This window comes from Triticum urartu, chromosome 4A (genome assembly GCF_056163025.1).
Source record: "Triticum urartu cultivar PI428250 chromosome 4A, HENAU_Tu73, whole genome shotgun sequence".
Classification (NCBI taxonomy): Eukaryota; Viridiplantae; Streptophyta; class Magnoliopsida; order Poales; family Poaceae; genus Triticum; species Triticum urartu.
In genome coordinates, this window is record NC_141876.1 from 405,003,702 (window position 1) to 405,020,410 (window position 16,709).

Genomic DNA, 16,709 nt, shown 5'->3' on the forward strand with positions numbered 1-16,709 from the left:
TGTCGCCCCCTCAACTGCCACCCCGGAGCAAGGGTTACGGGCTCCCGAAGATGACACCTCAGGAACCGCGGGCGGCTTCGATGCCTCGGCTCCCGCTTCTCCGGCCTCCGGTGGTGCTTGCCCCCCTGCATCCACTCTTGGGGCAAGTTCGGCACCGGCGACAAGGAGGGGAACCACGGTGACTGAGTTCACACGGGACCCCTCAAGGCCAACCGAACGCAGCCCCCATTCATCAAAGGGGAGCATCTTCCCCACAAACTCCACCCTGTTTGAGCAACAGTACAAGAGACATACCTCTGGTGGCATATCGGCTGGCGAGGGCTCGTCCGCCAGGACCTCGAGCACCATTCTTCGTGCCTCGAGTGGAAACTCTAACTCCTAAAGCCTCATGCGATCCTGGCCAACAGATAGGGCCCACATCGGCTGAGAATGGCGCTGGAGCGGGGCGACGCAGCGTCGGAGGAACTCCTTCATCACCATGGGAGCGGTCAAGCCAAGGTCTTTCAACCTCCTCAGCCGATGCTAGACGAAGGCAAGGCGGGGGCTCGTAAGCTTCTCGTGAGCCTAGCCGGAGCTGGGGACGGCGGGCGCAGACGGACACAAGAGCAAAGGGCTGAGCACTCCGACATCCACATACACCCACCGCGTCTGGAACCCGCTCGCAGACGACGGGAGTTCAAAGTCAGTCCCCGAGCCAGCCAGCCGTCGCCGCCACGGCCTGGAAGCTTAGGCACCCCGAGCATTGCCGGGGGTCGGTCAGGTGCAGCGAGATGAAGTGGCATAGAAGGGCCACGGAGGGGGCAATGCCCACTGTCGGTGTCAAAACCGGCGGATCTCAGGTAGTGGGTCCCGAACTGTGCGTCTAGACCGGATGGTAACAGGAGGCAGGGAACACGATGTTTTACCCAGGTTCGGGCCCTCTTGATGGAGGTAAAACCCTACGTCCTGCTTGATTAATATTGATGATATGGGTAGTAAAAGAGTAGATCTACCACGAGATCAAGCAGGCTAAACCCTAGAAGCTAGCCTATGGTATGATTGTTGTGTATGGAGTTGATTTCCTACGAACTACAACCCTCCGGTTTATATAGACACCGGATAGGGTTAGGGTTACATAGAGTCGGTTACAATGGTAGGAGATCTTGAATATCCGCATCGCCAAGCTTGCCTTCCACGCCAAGGAAAGTCCCATCCAGACACGGGACGAAGTCTTCAATCTTGTATCTTCATAGTCCAGGAGTCCGGCTCAAGGTATAGTCCGGCTACCCGAACACCCCCTAATCCAGGACTCCCTCAGTAGCCCCTGAACCAGGCTTCAATGACGACGAGTCCGACGTGCAAATTGTCTTCGGCATTGCAAGGCGGGTTCCTCCTCCAAGTCCTTCATAGAAGATTGTAAACACCAAGAGTAGTGTCCGGCTCTGCAAAATAAGCTTCCACATATTGTCGTAGAGAGAATAATATTAACACAAATCAAATCAGCTGACGTATTCTGCAGTGCGTCATCACACTACAGCCAAGTCCTTCACTCGAATCGTTTTCTCTTTTCCACCTCAGCGTGTTTTGCGAAGCGGTTTCCTTGGCACGTCTTGTCAAAGCAGAGATCATGTACCCCCCTTTTACGGAATTCTCATCAATACGGACGTGGGTAACCCAACCGCGCCACTTATCACGGCGCTTGGGAGGCAAGCGAGTTTTACTAGGCAGATGGGGATGCACAACCGCGTCCGCCCATATAAGGGGACAAGGATCCACCTTTTTACCTACGCCTTCTTCCTCCTTTGCCTATCCATCTCCTGCGCACCCGAGCTCCAGCGCCCAAGCCCGCACTTCCCACCTCAACCTTCTCCAGCAATGTCCGGAGCGGGAGGCAAGTGGATGGTCTCCTCCGCCATGGAGGGCAAAGTCAAGAAGCTAAGGAAGGCCGGATACCTGTCCAAGGACATCGCGCACCGGCTTCCCGAAAAGGGGCAGCTTCTCCCCACCCCAAGGCCCCATGAGAGGGTAGTATTTCTCCCCCACTTCCTCCGCGGACTGGGTTTTCCACTCCACCCATTTGTTCGGGGGCTCATGTTCTACTACGGCCTGGATTTCCACGATCTGGCTCCGAACTTCATCCTCAACATCTCGACGTTTATCGTCGTGTGTGAGGCTTTTCTCCGAGTCCGCCCTCATTTCGGCCTCTGGCTCAAGACCTTCAACGTCAAGCCCAAGGTGGTGCGTGACAGCCAGGCGGAGTGCGGAGGCGCCATGGCGGGCAAGATGGCCAACGTCCTATGGTTCGAGGGCTCTTTCATGGAGACCCTAAAGGGATGGCAATCCAGGTGGTTTTATATCACCGAGCCGCACGATCCGAAATGGACCGCAGCCCCCGAGTTCCGATCCGGACCCCCCACGCGGCTTATGTCCTGGAAAGAGATGGGCCTGTCGTGGGGGGACGAAAAAGAGGTGACCGGATTGCAAACATGCATCCAGTCCCTGGTGAACAAGCCAGTCCGGCTTGTTAATGTAATCCAGGTTATGCTCGTCCGGCGGATCCTCCCGTGCCAACAATGGGATTTTAATCTGTGGGAGTTTGACCCGGCGCAGCATCAAACCCTCAGCAGGCTCTTCGACACGACGTACGAAGACGCCTGGAAGATGCTATTCAAGGGCGCCGAGGCTCCCGCATCCGCTTCCGAGGACCGCGGATACAACTCGCAGCGTCACGGTAGCGAGGTATGCCATCTACACCTTTTACAGGATGTTAAGCTTTTTTCATAGATGACTCTATGCAGGATCTAAACTCCCTTACCTTTGATAGGCTTGGCGGGCGATATCCGGACCGATTAACTATTCGGCTCCGCTGCCCGAAGACCCAGCCCCGGCTCTACTAGCAAAGCTGCTGGTTCCGGCGCCTTATGTGGTGCCGGAGAAGAAGGCCAAGAAGAAGAAGACCACGGGGACTCGAAAGAGTGCCCGCAACGTGGTGGTGTCGGACTCGTCATCTGACGAGTCCGAGACGCCCTCCTCCCGCGAAAACAAGGAGGAGGAAGAAGAAAACTCTCCCCCCCCCCCAGCGGAGGGAGGAGAGAAGAGGAAGGCCGCCCCAACGGGGGAGGCCGAGGGGTCTAGGAAAAGGAAGACCCCTCCGCCGGACTACGCCCCCAACGCCGAAGAGGGCAAAGAGGAGCGGCCAAACAGGGCCAAGCATCCGGCGAAATCGTAAGTTCGGATATCAGAGTAACTCATGATGTTCCTTTGTTGCACAGCTTTCCCTGATGTCGAATGTAATTATGCAGTCCGCCCCGGGCCGAATTTGATGAATCGTCGGGCGGCTCCCTGGACTCATCGGACGTGAACTCAGTTCCTCCCACTGTCTCCCCTCGCACTGCAGACGACGCCGAAGTGGCGTCGCGACAAGCTCCGGGGCAGGAGGAGGTGGTCCCGGAGGAGCCGCAAGGCAACCTCCCGGACTCCGGGAGTGAAGGGGATAAGGCTCCCCAGGGCTCTCAGTCCGGCTTTGCGCCGGACACCGCGCCGGAATCTTCCACAGTTTCGGACCGCGGTAGGCGAACTCCTTCCAAGAGGAGCAAGCCTTCTGAGCCGGCGGCCTCCGTCCAATCGGAGGTGCCGGACAATCTGCTGGAGGTGCTTGACGACGCCTCCATCGACGAGGGGCATTGTACTATTATGAGTACGGTGATCCAGAAGGTTCAGTCCGCCAAGAGCGGACTGACTGAAGCTTGCACCTTCTAACAGGCTTCGAGGTAAGTAAAAATATGTAAAAATATTACCACATAGACAGTAGCCCCTGATGCTCTGTTTGGCGTTCGGAAAGAAAAGCCGAATAGACGATCTATTAAATTTCGCAGGAGTCTAAAAAAAGAGTCAATATGCGTATGCAGGCTTCGCTGCTATCCACCGCCGCACTGACTGCGGAGGTGGGTGTCCTGAAGCAGGACCTCGAGCGGACCGAGCAAGAGCTCGGCCTTGCCAAGCGGCGGCTCGAGGAGGAAGAAGGTAAGAAATACCTTACAGGAAAAGTGCCTATAAAAAGGCTTGATTGCAAAAAGAGTAACAGGATTGTACTGCTTATTGTAGGGGCCACGACTGAGGTGGCGACCCTTAAGCAGGCGCTGTCTGAGGCCGAAAAGAAAACGGCCGCGGAGCGCACCGAGCGAGACAGACTTGGGGCTCAGGTCGGCGAGGTGCAGCAAGAGCTTCAGGCTCTCATGAAAAAACATGAGAGTTTGGAGCTGGAGTCGAAGGCGCAAGCATCCGAGCTTGCAATGGCCCTAGAGGCTGCCAAGTCTGCCAAGGACGAAGCCCAAAAGGCCCTCCAAGAGTTGGAGGAGATGAGGAAGATAGCAGCGGGTAAGGCATTCTTTATGCAAAGCAGAAATATAAAAGTGAACTACCTGTTACTTACCCGAATCCGGAGCTCTCCAGGGGCATTCGCAGATCTTCCCCGCAGCGTATCCGACGCCGCCGCATTCTACCGAGCTGAAGAGGGTAGCTCGATGGAGAAGGTGTTCTGGTCTCAGTATTCTGAGGCCGGACACCTTGTGCCCTTGAGCGACCAGCTGAAACAGCTGGTCAAGCTCCACAAGGCGGCCGAGCAGGCCATGAAGGGCTTCATAGTTCGGCTGTGGCCCAGAGAGGCCCTGCCTGGGAGCTATTTTGGGCTGGTGCGGCGGCTGGTGGAGGCCTGTCCGAGGCTTGAGGTCATCAAGCGCTCCGTCTGCATCGAAGGTGCCCGTCGGGCCCTTGCCCGTGCAAAGGTGCACTGGGGTAAGCTGGACGGTGAGAAGCTTGTGAAGGACGGGCCGCCGCCAGGGAAGGAGCATCGCAAGCCCGAGAACTACTACAAGGATGTTCTTGCAGGTGCCCGCCTTGTGGCGGATGAATGTACCAAGGATGTGATATTTGAATGAACTCGCTCGTGTTTATCCTGTGCGCTGAAAAGTTGTTCATATGCGCTAAGCAATGCTTATTGAATTTAAAATATTACTTTCTGTGCGGCCGTTTATCAAAAATTGAGAGATGGCCAGTCGTCGGCTTCTGCCCCCGTGCCACTAGTGCTGGGGTGTTCGGGATAAACCTGAGTGCTCTTTTTCCCATAGTTGGGTCCTTCGAGGGAGGCGCTCAGCCCAACAAACCAGGCAATCGGACTATAATGCTTGAACACTCTCACTTAGCCATAGAACTCTATAATTTTAAATTTCAGCGAAGCCCCTAGTTCGGAAGACCGAGTTCGGGGCGCTATCCACGCCTTGGCCAGACAAAGTCAGCTCCTCGCTCGAAGCGGCATAAGCCTTTAGGGACTCGAAAAACCTCTCGAACAGCGACCAGTCTCTCGCCACATCATGACAGTCAGTTTTAGCTTTCTCCACTGAGGTGCTTAACCCTACTGAACCGGGGCACAATCGCAGTGGTTCTCCTAGTGCTACCTTAGCTGATAGAGCGGAACGTAAGGCACCAAAACATAGGAGCCGGGCAAACCCAACTATTGACCCAAATCATGATTCGGAGCCGATGCATATAGTGCTATAAGTTCGGGGTGCCGCACTTGTGAAAGTGTACGGACTTCTCACACCATTATGAGGGGTACTGAAGCCCCTGGCGTGTTTGCCGTACCATGGTGTATGGGTGCAATCATGTCATTTAATAAACATAAATGTGAAAAGAAGATAATGCAAAAAATAGACAAGAAGCTAAGCATTGTTTATAGAGAGGCTATTTATCAAAGCCGAACGATACAAATAGTGCGGTAAGCAAAAGATATTGGACTATTCAGTATGTCCTGACCAGGGGCAGGCCGCGGAATTGTATTTAAAACAGGTATACCGCTCGTAACAGAGACCACCTGGGAGTTCCATAATGCGGCATGGCTTGTCTGCCTCCCTGGATCTTGCATCGTTTGTGCGGCAGTCGAATTGCCGAACAGGTCATCCGAAGTATGGAGTCCTGAAAGTAAGAAAAAATTAAAAAAAGAATCCGGCAGCCCCTAGTACGTTTTAAGCCGTATTTTGGGCGTGCCGTTATTGTGCCCCTTCCCCTGTGCCCATGGTATTTCAAGGGCGTAGTTATGTACGCGAGGTACTGGTTTCGCTATGTCGCGAAAGCTGGGGTTGGGGCCGCATTGCTACGCTTGCTCAGAGTGTGCCAGGCGGTCCTGCTGTGGGTTACTCCGGGCGCGCTTGGCAGTGTCTGGCTTTTTAATGGCCGGACTGGAGAATTGCCTGAGAAGGCTGCTTTGTACCTCCGCTGCAAGAGCCGCCATATGCTCCTCCATACGGAGGGAGTGTTCGGTGTTTCCGTTGACCGTAATTACTCCTCGAGGGCCTGGCATCTTGAGCTTGAGATATGCGTAGTGCAGCACCGCATTGAACTTTGCGAATGCGGTTCGTCCGAGCAGGGCGTGATAGCCACTGTGAAACGGGACTATATCGAAGATTAACTCTTCGCTTCGAAAATTGTCCGGGGATCCGAAGACCACGTCAAGTGTTACTGAGCCTATACAGTTGGCTTCTACACCTGGTATAACGCCTTTAAAGGTCGTTCTTGTGGGCTTAATCCTTGAGGGATCTATGCCCATTTTCCGCACAGTATCCTGATAAAGCAGGTTCAGGCTACTGCCGTCGTCCATGAGGACTCTTGTGAGATGAAATCCGTCGATGATTGGGTCGAGAACCAATGCGGCGAAGCCGCCATGACGGATGCTAGTGGGATGGTCCCTTCGATCAAAAGTGATCGGGCAGGAGGACCATGGGTTGAACTTTGGGGCGACTGGCTCCATCAGGTATACGTCCCGTAGCGCACGCTTCCGCTCCCGCTTGGGAATGTGGGTTGCGTATATCATGTTCACCGTCCGCACTTGTGGGGGAAAGCCCTTCTGTCCATTGTTGTTCGGCGGATTGGGCTCCTCGTCGTCGCTGTGCAGCCCCTTGTCTCTGTTTTCGGCCCTTAACTTGCCTGCCTGCTTGAACACCCAACAATCCCTGTTAGTGTGATTGGCTGGCCTTTCGGGGGTGCCATGTATCTGGCACAAGCGATCGAGTATTTGGTCCAAACTGGACGGGCCCTGAGTATTCTTTTTGAATGGCTTTTTCCGCTGACCGGATTTATAGCCTTTGAATCCGGAATTGACTATCGTGTCTTCATTGCTGTCGCTGCTAACGCGGCGTTTTTGCTTATTCCAACGTGTCCTGCCACTTTTGTCCTTGGTATCCGAATTACCAGGGTTTTTTGATAAGTTGTTACTGCGAGCTAGCCAGCTGTCTTCTCCCGCGCAAAAGCGGGTCATGAGGGCTGCCATGGATTTCAGCTTTTCCTGTCCCAGGTGCCGGGCAAGCCACTCGCCGCGGATGTTATGCTTGAAGGTTGCTAGGGCCTCTGCGTCCGGACAGTCGACTATCTGGTTTTTCTTTGTTAGGAACCATGTCCAGAATTGTCTGGCCGATTCCTCTGGCTGCTGAATTATGTGGCTTAAGTCGTCGGCATCCGGTGGTCGCACGTAAGTGCCCTAGAAGTTGTCGAGGAATGCGGCTTCCAGGTCCTCCCAAGAACCGATTGAGTCTGCTGGCAAGCTGTTGAGCCAATGTCGGGCCGGTCCTTTAAGTTTGAGCAGGAGGTATTTGATGGCGTGTAGATCATCGCCGCGTGCCATGTGGATGTGAAGGAGATAATCCTCGATCCATACCGCCGGATCTGTTGTGCCATCATATGATTCGATGTTTACGGGTTTGAAACCCTCTGGGGTTTTATGATCCATTACTTCATTCGTGAAGCATAGCGGGTGTGTGGCGCCTCTGTACTGGGCTATATCACGACGCAGCTCGGAAGAGCTATGTCTGTTGTGTTCAGCCCGGCCGGATTTGTTGTATCCGGAGTGAAGATCATTGTCACATGCCGTAGGGCGCCTGCGCGATCCGTAGATCGATCTTGTTTGTCTTGCCTTATCCTCCAGTATGTCTCGCAGGTCGGGCACATTTTCTCGTGCCTTAGTTGAGCGGCATCGGGGCATGGCTTGGGTGGAGGGCCGAGAGGCCTCTCTGTCGCGGCCGCGAGGTGGCCGGTCTGCCATGTCATGCGCTAGTGATGTAGGTGCTTCCTCCTCTGATCGGGGTAGCGGCCTGCGCTTCGGGTAACTCTTGGAGGGGCGTTCGAGTTCATACTCTTCGGCCGCAAGGACTTCAGTCCATCTGTCAGCTAGCAAATCTTGGGCAGCTCTAAGCTGTTGCTGCTTTTTCTTGAGGCTGCTTGCCGTGGCTAAAAGCCTGCGTTTAAAATGCTCTTGTTCGGCGAGGTCTGATGGTATGACGAATTCGTCGTCATCGAGGCTTGCCTCGTCTTCGGAGGGAGGCGTATAGTTATCATCCTCGACCTCTCGGTCTGCCGTTCTCTCATGAGGGCTGGCTTCTCCATCTTCCTGTGCCGAATCTTGCTGAGGTGGGTGTTCTTCGGCGCTATCCGGGGTAGTATTATCTCCCGTGCCGGAATCACCGTTTTTGCTTTGGTGGGATTTAGAGCGGCGCCGCTGACGCCGGCGCTTTGGCTGTTTCTTGGGGGCGTCATCCCCCACTGTTCCATCGCCATCTCCATCTTTTGGAGTATCCACCATATATATGTCATATGACGAGGTGGCCTTCCAGCGCCCTATAGGTGCTGGTTCCTGTTCGTCTCCTACATCGTCGTCCATGCCGTCGATGTCTTCGGAGCCGAAGTCAAGCATGTCGGTTAGATCATCGACAGTGGCTACAAAGTGGGTGGTGGGTGGGCTTTGAATTTCCTCATCGTCCATATCCCACCCTCGCTGACCGTAGTCCGGCCAGGGCTCTCCTGATGAAGAAAGAGACTTAAGAGAATTCAGGATGTCGCCAAAAGGCGAATGCTAAAAGATGTCTGCGGCGGTGAACTCCATTATCGGCGCCCAATCGGATTCGATTGGCAGGGGCGCGGGGGGTTCGGAGTCCGGGGAGGAGTCCGGATCCTCGGAGTGACGGGTCGTGCAGAGTGCGGGGCTAGCGTTCGGCTCGATCGCTTTTGGGATCGCAGCCCCCGAGGTGACGTCCAACCGCTCATCCTCGATTGGCGTAATAGGCTCCGAGTTAGGGGTCGGAACCAATGCGTGTGCGGCCTCCAGGACACTGTCCGGGGGCAGAGCTAGATCATGCCCCTCAAGGTAGTGCGGCGCGCTTGGCCGTGGCTCGAACCCGTCGAAGATCAAGTCTCCGCGGATGTCAGTCGTGTAGTTTAAGCTTCCAAACCTGACTTGATGGCCAGGGGCGTAGCTTTCGATCTGCTCCAGGTGGCCGAGCGAATTGGCCCGCAGAGCGAAGCCGCCGAAGACGAAGATCTGTCCGGGGAGAAAAGTCTCACCCTGGACCGCATCGTTGTTGATGATCAAAGGAGCCATCGGGCCTAAAGGCGACGACACAGAGGAACTCTCAAATGAAAGCACCAATGTCGGTGTCAAAACCGGTGGATCTCGGGTAGTGGGTCCCGAACTGTGCGTCTAGGCCGGATGGTAACAGGAGGCAGGGAACACGATGTTTTACCCAGGTTCAGGCCCTCTTGATGGAGGTAAAACCCTACGTCCTGCTTGATTAATATTGATGATATGGGTAGTACAAGAGTAGATCTACCACGAGATCAAGGAGGCTAAACCCTAGAAGCTAGCCTATGGTATGATTGTTGTGTATGGAGTTGATTGCCTACGGACTACAACCCTCCGGTTTATATAGACACCGGATAGGGTTAGGGTTACATAGACTCGGTTACAATGGTAGGAGATCTTGAATATCCACATCGCCAAGCTTGCCTTCCACGCCAAGGAAAGTCCCATCCAGACACGGGACAAAGTCTTCAATCTTGTATCTTCATAGTCTAGGAGTCCGGCTGAAGGTATAGTTCGGCTACCCGAACACCCCCTAATCCAGGACTCCCTCACCCACCATGGCCTCACAGACAAAGGCAAAGACGGCAAGAAGAGCGACAGATTGGGGATCTAGGTGCAGCAGATGAATCTGGTAATGGGAGAGCACGGCGTTGAAGAAGGCAGAGAAGGGGGACCAGACCGGCCCACAGGGCGTCGATGAACAATTGGACCTCGGTGGCTTCCCTATCGACAGAAGCTCAGGATGCAGGCCAGACGCCGTCCGTCCCCATTCGTTGAAGCTGGTGGCGAGTTCAAGGCGGACCTTGTCCATGGCTTCCTCATTGAGCACCCGCGATCGGCCGACGGCGGGCTCGACGGCCAAAGGCGGGCTGGTTGAGGACAAGGGCTTCTTTCCTTTCTCCGTCCGGTTCGGCGCCTTGGCGATGGAGAGAATTGAGCTCAGGTCGGATGGAGAGGAGGCTGAGGTAAGAACAGGAGGAGTCGGGGAGTGTGTTGCCAGCAAGGGGCAAATTACTGTGTAGGACGACGTGGCCGCCTAGCCAGGCGGATACCAAGGCTGCGTGGGGAAGCAGGGCTGCCCACGTCCAATCAATCGCCATGTGTCAAGCGGGGCCGCGGCTGTTGGGGCCCGCGACGCTCCGCAATTGCCCTTTGGCTTCGCCTTGAAGCCAAGCCCAAGCGCGCCTTGGGCCCGGGGGCTACTGTCGGCGTTCTGGGAACGGGGGTCCCCAGATTTGCCTACCTGTGGCCCACAACGCGACTCCACCAGCGGCCCTGTACAGCCCATCTTCACCAGCAAACACTCAAGACCCTCGCGAGGGGCCAAGCCTCATGATGCGGACGATGCAAGACCTCCTCAGGGGCAGCCCCACCAGGCTGGCTCGCGAGGGGCGGAGATATCAAGGCAAGCGACACCTCGCAAGGTTTGTGTGACGCAACCCATGATGACCAGAGCCAGGCGGGCGCCAGCACGCGAAATTTCATCGTTTCCTCTTTGGTGCTAAAGAGGCAAGCGCGGGCGAGGAGTTCTGAGGCATCAGGCAAAGGTTTCCACATCGGTGCAACAAGACCAAGACCAGTAGGACAGCGGGGCGGAGGTCACCGTGGAGCCCAAGACGGCGTCACGACTAGAGCCTTTGCCAGTCAAAGACTACTTTTGTCAGGATAACTTGTACTAGTTGTCTACCTTCGAATTTGGCTGTTGTGGGATCCCTTCCCGCTCGGTATTTGGGAAGAGGACCAGGGCCTCTATATATAGGACTAGCCACCACCATAGAGAGGGGATCAGCTCATCCAGATCATCCCGAACCACACAAGTTTGCCAAACACAAGAATACCTCTCCTTAGGAGGTTGTTCTTCCCTTGTAACTGTCCATCCTCAGCCCAAAAGCCAATCCAACACACCACACTGGAGTAGCGTATTACACCACAATGGTGGCCCGAACCAGTATAAATCTTGTGTCTCTTGTTCTTTGGGTTCATCGAGCTAGGCCGTGAGATCGTGTTGAGTGCGAGCTAGAGAGGGGGAGAGATCTTTGTGCGCACCCCAGTGTTCGAACCTCAAGGGTTTTGCCGGAACCCGAAATCCGACAGTCGTCACGGTCCCCCACTTCGCCCTAGGCCACAGAACCGGCTTCGGCTGTCGGCTAGCAAGCACAATGTACCAAAGCACCAACACGCTGCAAATACTAAGTTAAGGACCGCGGGGTTACCCAACCCGGTCCCTCCACCCATAAAATGCCGCATGACCGGTTGCTCGCCAACCGGCTTCGCCGGATTGCCGCCAGCCGACCCAGTGGGTGTTTCGCTCGCGCTCAATGTTTCTAAGGCCTAAGTATCCCGCACTCCTCTCAAAGGCCAAACTCCTTGTCACGGACCGGAGCCTCGACCATCAGACTCGCGGGGGGAGGCCCGAGAGGGGAAAATCGCAAGAAAACGGCTCAAAAGACAAAAGGCAAGAGCGCGAACACCCACGAAATATATACATCACAAGTTCAAATTTAAATAGGCCCAAGGCCAGAATTCATTACAACCAAGTACCCTCGGTGGGTGGGTGGACCTGCTACCTAACCGAAATGTTTACAAGTTAAAAACACGATAGCCTCAGGCATCCCTAGCACCGGGTCGCGCAGCTGCCGGCTCCTCCTCGGTGGCCTCCGGGTTCGCCGAGGTGCCGACGTCCTCCTCTCCGGCATCGTCGTCACCATAGACGCCTGTCTCCTTGGAGCTGCCCTCCGGGTCCTTCAGAAGCAGGCCGTAGTCATCAGCAGGCATGGCTCTGCCGTCTTCTGTCCGCTCCAGCTAGAACTCATCGTGGATAGCGAACTCGGCAATATAGCTGGGCCGGGCTGCGATCCGTCCGGCCTCCGCCCGTAGCTGGTTCTCCGCGCTGGCTCGCTGGCCCATCAGCGCGTCAAGCGACAGATCTGGATGCCAAGACATCGCGAACCTGAGCGCCATCTCAGCACCGGCATGAGCGGCGGAAACGCGCCACTCGTGGAGCCGGTTCGGCCCCGACAAAATCCATCGCGCCAAGCGCGAGAAGCTGTTCGGTGCAACGGAGCTCGGCCAAATGGCCGCCGTCATCGCCACGCCGGCCTCAGAGAGCCACCCCATCCACTCGCCCAAGACTCGCAGGCGAGCCTCGGCGGCAGTCACGATCTCCGAGAAGGTCCAGGCTACCTGCGGGTCAGTAGGCCTGGGCATTCGGTATAAACCGAAATTTCAGTTAACACATTTTGATATTTTTTAAAATTCAGTTTTTGAGAATGCTAATTGGTTCGAAAAATTAGGAAACCGAAAATTCGGTTAACTGATAATTTGGTTCAGTATTCGGGCCCGTATATGCCAAGAAATTAGTTCAGTGTCGTGCACATGAGCTACCCCTTGCAACTTACCCTGTTAAATAGACTAGTTGTTGTGCCCCTTCATGTAGCCAGTCGAGGTGGGACTAAACTCATGGCGGCACCGCATCCTGCTGGTTTGCATGCGTGCATGAAGACTACATGGGCCGCGTAGTACTACACAAAAAGCCCAAGAAGAGGTGTGTGCATACAGAAACAGGCTAGGTCCATGGGAGTAATATCCCTGTCGCAAGCACAGTGGTGGTCGTTACCTGGCGCGTCCTTTGTCTCAAAAAAAACCTGGCGCATCCTTTTAGTGATGTGCGCATGGGAGAGACTTTCTTAGCGTTGTAGTGCTTGCATGTTTGGTTTCTCTGTTCGGTTACCAATCATATACCGAACCGATCAAAGTGAGTTCGGTTAACAAAAGTAAAAAATGAATTTTTCATTACCAGTATTAAAAACTAAAAATTTGGTTTTTTCAGTTTCGGCTTCGGTACAGTCTTCGGTTCCTCGATTTTTATGCCCACCCCTACGGGTCAGTCCTGGAGTCGACGACTCCTTGCGGGTCTCGCAGAAAGCGGACGGCCTCCTCCGCCAGCTAGCGCATCTCCGAGAAGGCCCCCTGTCAAGAAGCAGAGAAAGTCAGAAAAAATCACCGAGGGCAAGAAGCCGGGATCCCAGCCCGGCAAAATCCAAGAAAAGCACTTACTGCAGAAGGACTCTTCCAGGTGCTGTGCTTCGAGCAACGTACCGCGCCGCTCCCGGGCGATGGTGCGATCGCGCTCCTAGAGTGCCTTTTCCAGGTCAGCGACCTTGGTAAGGGCCGCCTTCAGCTCGGTGTCCTTGGCCTGGCTGCCTTCTCGGCCTCCTCACGGCGGCGGGTTTCCCCCTGACGGGTCTCCTCCGCCACGGCCACCAGCGTCTTCAGGCGCTCCACCTCGGCCTGGAGCTGGCCCTTGTCGTCAGCCAGCTTGTCACATTGCTGGTTAGCCTGGGCAAGTGCCCGCTGCGCATCCACGACCTTGGCGGTCTCTGCCTTGAGGCACTCCACCTCGGCCTCCGGGCGGGTCTTGTCGCCCACCAGCCGCTCCTGCAGCCTGCCAGCTTCATCGAGCGCCTGCAGGGCTCCAGTCGCCTCTGCCCTCACCTCCGCCACCTCGGCCCCGAGCCGACCGATGTCAGCAACGAGCCGGTCATAATGGAAGCCAGCTCGGATCAGTCGGGTCCTCCAAGACAGCACCTCGGCTGCAGAAGAAAGAATTAGAAACAAAGTACCATTTTAAGATTCGACCCAACTGCTACGCAGTTGGCCCGAATCTCATGGGCTACACCCAGTGGGTGCGCTAGCGCGCCCCCACTAAAAAGAGCATGCAAGAAAAATACTTGCGGCACCACGGAGCTCCTCCTCCTTGGCACGAGCTACTCCTTGAGCCGCTGGTGCTTCTCCAGAAGCCGGTTGAAGACGTCGACCCGGTAGGAGTCCAGTTGCTGCAGGAAGCAACGATCAACACAAAGGCAATAGTTTAAGATTCGACCCAACTGCTATGCAGTTGGCCCGAATCTCAGGGGCTACACCCAGTGGGTGCGCTGGCGCGCCCCCACACGAAAGAAGCAATGAAAGAGAAAAATAGAAGGCAAGGAAAAAACTTACGAACACGGCGTGCTCCAGCTCCCATGTCTGCTCCACCTCGGCCTGGGCGAAGGCCTGGATCCGGTCCGTCCGCCCTCACAGACGCCGGGTCACCGCGGCCATCGCCGCCTCCTCCTGGGTCAGAGGCCTGAAGAAGACTTCGCTGGTCCCGCTCCGCGCCGGATGCGACCCGACGGCCCGGTGACCCCCTGGCCTGAGCACCAGGGCGTGCTCTCCGCTGGACGCCTCCCCGGCGGCCAGCGCCTTCTCCGGCACTCTTTCCGGCACCGTCGCCGGTTCGGTAGCCGGGGTGGCCTGCGGCTCAACCACCAGCGGTGCCTCGCTCATCGGCACCTGAGGCGCCCCCTCCGGCGCCGTCCATGGTGCATCCTCCAAGACGGCATCACCGCCACGTCCGTCAGCCCTCGCCCGCTCAACCACGTCGGTCCGCAGCGGGGTGCTGTCCTCAACTACCACGACCTCCTGATCAAGGTCCATCATGTTCGCGCGGCCGCCTCAGTCGTGCTCTCCCCCTGACGCCGGCACAAAGACCTTCCCTGCCGCCACCGTCCCTGCCGGCATCTCCGGCCACGCCGGCTCCTCGCCGGCTTGCGCCCACGTCGTCACGGCGTTGACCCAGGCCTGGGTCGATGCCGCCTCCAGCTCCGCCACCGGCCCTGTTTCGGTCCCGCCAGGCCTAGCCTTTGGTGTCGGTCGGGTCTGGGCCGAGGTCCGGATCCACCGCCTCCGCCTCCTCTTCCTCGTCGGCGCTAGTCCGGGTCCTCCGGAACGTGGTGCCCTCAGAGGACACGGTGTCCGCCGCCGCCAGCGCCAGCGAAATCGGTGACCTAAGGCATAGAGAAGTAAACATACAAGAACCGAGCAGAAGCCGCTCGATCGATCAAAGTCAACAAAAGAAAAGGGAGGAACTTACCCAGGTACCACCGGCATGACGGGCCTCGACAGGCTCTCCTGCGAAGCGCCTCGCCTCCTCTTGGCTAGAGGTTTCGCGCCCCCGATCGGGTTCGCCGCGCGCTTCACGGTCAGAGCCCGCGGTGCGACATTGTCCTTCCCGTGCGGCCGACTGGCTGCCAGCACTCCTCGAGACGACCCGGCTCCTGCCGCGCCGCCTCCTCCGCCTGGCGCTGCTACATCAACGATTCACATCAGCACTCCTAGTGCCGCCTCGCAACCGGCGGCTCAAGAAACAAGACAAAACTTACCCGCACGGCGTCCGGCACCGACGTCGTCGGCCGCCTCCACCCCTCTGCCGTGGGCCGCGGGTTCTTCTGAGACGGCCCGCACCACCTGCGTTGGCGCCCGGTTGTAAGGATGCCGGATGGCCTTTAGAAGCACTTCCCGCGTCGCGTCGGGGCGAACAAGAAGATGAGCAGCGGCAAAGTACGAAGACCGAGGACTCACCACGGGTGCCGGGTTCGCCTGGCTATACGGAGGCTTGCCAAACTCCCAGTCGCCCTGTAGCCCAGCCTTGGAGATGTCATTGACCCGGCGCGCGACCTGGTCCGCCGCCAACCGCAAGTTCGACATGTGGTCGGGGTCATGAAGCCTGGTCATCTGGCCGATGAGGTGGCTGCGCTGCTACAGTGATACGTCTCCAACGTATCTACTTTTCCAAACACGTTTGCCCTTGTTTTGGACTCTAACTTGCATGATTTGAATGGAACTAACCCGAACTAACGCTGTTTTCAGCAGAATTGCCATGGTGTTATTTTTGTGCAGAAATAAGAGTTCTCGGAATGACCTGAAAATCAACGAAGAATATTTTTGGAATATATAAAAATACTGGCGAAAGAAGCAATGCCAGGGGGCACACCCTGTCCACGAGGGTGGGGGCGCGCCCCTACCTCGTGGGCCCCCCTGGTGCTCCACCGACCTCAACTCTAACTCTATATATTCACGTTCGGGGAGAAAAAAATCAAAGAGAAGGATTCATCGTGTTTTACGATACAGAGCCGCCGCCAAGCCCTAATCTCTCTCGGGAGGGTTGATCTGGAGTCCCCTCGGGGCTCCGGAGAGGGGAATCTGTCACCATCGTCATCATCAACCTTCCTCCATCACCAATTTCATGATGCTCACCGCCGTGCGTGAGTAATTCCATCGTAGGCTTGCTGGACGGTGATGGGTTGGATGAGATTTATCATGTAATCGAGTTAGCTTTGTTAGGGTTTGATCCCCAGTATCCATTATGTTCTGAGATTGATGTTCCTATGACTTTGCTATGCTTAATGCTTGTCACTAGGGCCTGAGTGCCATGATTTCAGATCTGAACCTATTATGTTTTCATGAATATATGTGAGTTCTTGATCCTATCTTGCAAGTCTATAGTCAC